Here is a 3,741-nt window from a genome sequence, read left to right as displayed (position 1 = left end):
TTCTTCTCTTGGATTATTTTATTTTATTGACTGTCTGGATGCAATATTGTTTTATTTCCCCTTTTTCCACTTCCATGCTTTAAAGTTGTAAGTGTGGTGTCCCACCCTTGAGGGGAAGGGAGTACTCAAGATTTGTAGGTGCCCATAGTCAAAAGGAATTACAAAAGTCAGAAGGTCCACAAAAACTTACAAAGTTCTGTTAGTAAATTACATACTAGGCATGGAAATTAGTATAAGTTAGGATCTTATCTCCTCTGTGAACACATGGCAGTGGGTTTTGAACAGAGGGGTAAGGTGAAAGGGGAGAGAGAAAGACAGAAATTAATTAAAGAGGGGGGAAGAGAAGAAAGGAGAGAGGGAAAGAGAGATCACCAGTCCTAGCTCCAGTATTGATCCAGCTGGGGTGTCCTGGGGATGTCCACACATGTGGGCTTGGTTGGAATACCTTTTATAAATAAATCTCCCCATCTTGGAGATAAGTTTCTCACTTTCTATGCAAATTGGTTACCCTGTGCCTAGACTTTTCCTCTAGACTTTTCTGGAAATGAGCTGGGGATGGCTTTGGGGATCTGTGGTGGTCTCAATCCCCTCTTACAATCCATGCCCACTTCTCAGCCTCATCCCTGCATTTGTGCTATGTTGTGCTCATCTCCAGGAGCCAGAACAAGGACATTTGTCCCAGAAATGTGCTGCCCTACCTCTTTATGGCCTCTTCTCCAGCTACATCATGTTCTTTCTCAGTGTATTGTTACCAACAATTCTTGGCTGTTTTCACCAACAATTCATGGTTGGCTCCATCTGGCTATTAGTTTCTGAGACAAACACATTAGCCCTCTTGTCTCCTAAAATTCTACAGGCAGTAACTTTTCTGCAGTTGTGATCTATTTTTGTTGTGGTGTCTGTGGTCAGGATGTTTAGAGATAACTCAGTGGTTTTTGTCCTTATGATTGCCATAATAAAGATTATAAAATTTCTAAGATCTCAGTCCCAAAAGCGTATTGTACGTCAGATGTCCTTGGCAGGCCAACCCGTTCAATCAAATCCATGAGCACTGAAGTTTCAGGCTGATAAGCCAGTACAGATGATCAGTTAGCACCTTCACATAACAATCCTCAAGAAAACAAAAGCATTAAACCAGGTGTATGAGAATGTAAGCAAACAGAAAATAGTCTCTGTAAGTTTATAGAAAGGATGAAGATTGGGCTTGGAAGAACTGGATGTGCCTTCTCTGTGCTGCAGTCTTGAGCTTTTACTGATGCATGGCCTGTGAGATGCAAAAGCATGAAGGGGTTGGCTGGAGGGGATATGCAGGGCTAAGGTGGAACTGTTGCAGTATATAAGCAAGTGATTCATCAAAATTTGTTTTGTGATCTTTATTTTGGTCCTTACAGAGAACAGTAAGAAAGTAGGAGGGGAATGAACAAAACAGCCCAATCCTGCAAGGAAAAGAGAAATGAAACTAGAGCAGCTTCAGGTCATGTTGGTCAGATGCTGAAGACCATAGATGGGGTGAAAACATAAACTGTCCTAAGCTAGCAAACTGATGAGGCATATTTTGGGTCAACCTGATTACCATGACCCTCCTTAGAGCCCACACATAATAGCAACCGTGTCAGACTAGCACCAAGAAACTAGATGGTGAAGAAGGCAGGAAGACAAAAATGTGACCATCTGCTCTGGAGAGAAAGGACACATCCCATGGAATGATGGGAAGCCTATCCCTGAAAAAGGTGGTTTACTGAGTAGTACTTGACTGCCCTGTATCAAGTGTGGATTCTTTTCAGGTTTTGCTTTATCCCCATCTTAGTAAAAGAAGAAATCAGTTTCCAGAATGAAGGCATTAGAAAGACATGATCCATTCTGCTAAGAAATGTCTTAATAAATCATAGCTGGGAAGTCCAGTGCCAAGTTGGGCCAAGTCTTTTGTTAACTTTGTAGCCTGCTTTGGTACACAGTTCCAGTGTTTATGGAAAAATGTGTAATTGCATAATTGGTAAGATGTTGTTAAATCAGGTTGAATGTTGGATGAGTATATGCTACACTTGTCCTGACACCTGATGCCCATGTGCTTGCAAAACCTCAGCTCAGCACTTGAAAGTTCTTCAGCCAAGGCTGCCAAAGGACATGGATTTTTTAGGATGTCGGTAGTTCTGTTGCAGTTTTGGGTAGATTTTCTGCTTCCAGCTGTCAAGCGAACAGAAAACTGCCTGTTAATCACCCATACTGAAAGCTACATGGGCATTTGTTCCATGGAGACAGAGCAGTAAGTCTCACTATCCCTATTTCTTTGAGATGGTGTGTCCTAGTAGGTTGCCTTCTTCCCTGTCGTCTGTGCTGCATTTTTAAACTGGAGAAGAAACTGCTGAATTTCAGTCCATGATTTACTCAACTTAGGGACCTATAGAGGATTAGAGCAGCCATAGGTCTCGAGGTCCTGCTCCCATATGGACAGCACATCATTAGACACTGTGGTAAGTAGAGTGCTTTCTGTGAGGTGAGAATTTTTTTTCATTCAGGGCATGAGAAGCCTATCCAAATAATAAATAATTAATACTGCAAAACCACGGAAAAAGAGCAGGAGTTTAGAGCTGAATTTCACATTCTACAGCTTGGATACCTCTTGGTATGCCCTGCTCTGTACCATGCTGCCTTGTCTGTTTGTCACCTTGGCATCCACATAAAAGTCTGCCATAGGTACATTTTGTTTGATATAAGTAATCTCAGATCTTGCCATGGGGATTTCTATCGCAACCTTCATGACAAATGTTAGGGCTGCTCTACTGAGCAGGTGAAATCAAAGGGTGTGGCAGGTTGGGGGTGTGGGGGGGGATGGGGTCCTCCTAAAGTCAAGGGTCCTCCTAAAGTAAATTTCTAACTGTGTAATATACTCTGGTACTCTATTCAGATGTCCTCATATGAAGCCATATCTTGTCTTTCTTTGTTTATGCTAATACTAGATGGAAGGTGCAAGAATTATGACAAGACTATAAAACAAATCCAGAAATAAAGGTTGAAGAATCTGGCATTTTGACTACTGGATAGACTGAGGAAGATATGAATCTTTATTTATGTTAAAACAGGATTGTATTTTCTGTATTAGGACTGGAGAAACCCATGCCGCTGGAGTTTGAGTGATAGCAAATGAGACTTTGACTAGAACAAAGTTGCCAAAATGACTGCGGAGGGGATTTTGTGTTGTGGAACCTCTCCTGGGAGGCCTCTGAAGGCAGGCCGACACCTGTAGGGACTGTTTTTTGCACAGCTAGTCCTGCCTGGGGAAGGGACAGGACAATGAAAAGGTGGCTGCTTTCAAGGCAGCTCGTCCGGGCCCAAAAAGATGTGAGACCAAAGAAGCTTGATCTGATCATTTATTGGTCATGGTGTTTCTGACACACATTATCTGTATGCATCAGCTGGCAGACCTGACCAGTTTACCTCTCCCCCGGAATTGTGCCAAATAGCAGTGTTTAAAATCTGTAGCATAACAATATGGATACACCTTATTTCAGAACATCTTAAAGATTATTTACTATGCTATTCCATTTTATTGGCAAAACTCCTTGTTTGTCCGATATTTTCCAAGTAGAGGACTGTTTCTCATGATTAACAGATGATTAATTGGTGGGAGAGAAGGAGAGGGGAAAGGAACATAATCGATAATATTGAATCCATTGCTCACTGCTGGCAGGCAACTAATGGGGGACCATGGGTGTATCAGGTGTTAGTAATAGTTTGGCTAGA

This window comes from Haemorhous mexicanus, chromosome Z (assembly GCF_027477595.1).
Source record: "Haemorhous mexicanus isolate bHaeMex1 chromosome Z, bHaeMex1.pri, whole genome shotgun sequence".
Taxonomy (NCBI): domain Eukaryota; kingdom Metazoa; phylum Chordata; class Aves; order Passeriformes; family Fringillidae; genus Haemorhous; species Haemorhous mexicanus.
The sequence above is the reverse complement of the archived record's forward strand: the minus strand, read 5'-3'. Positions refer to the sequence as shown.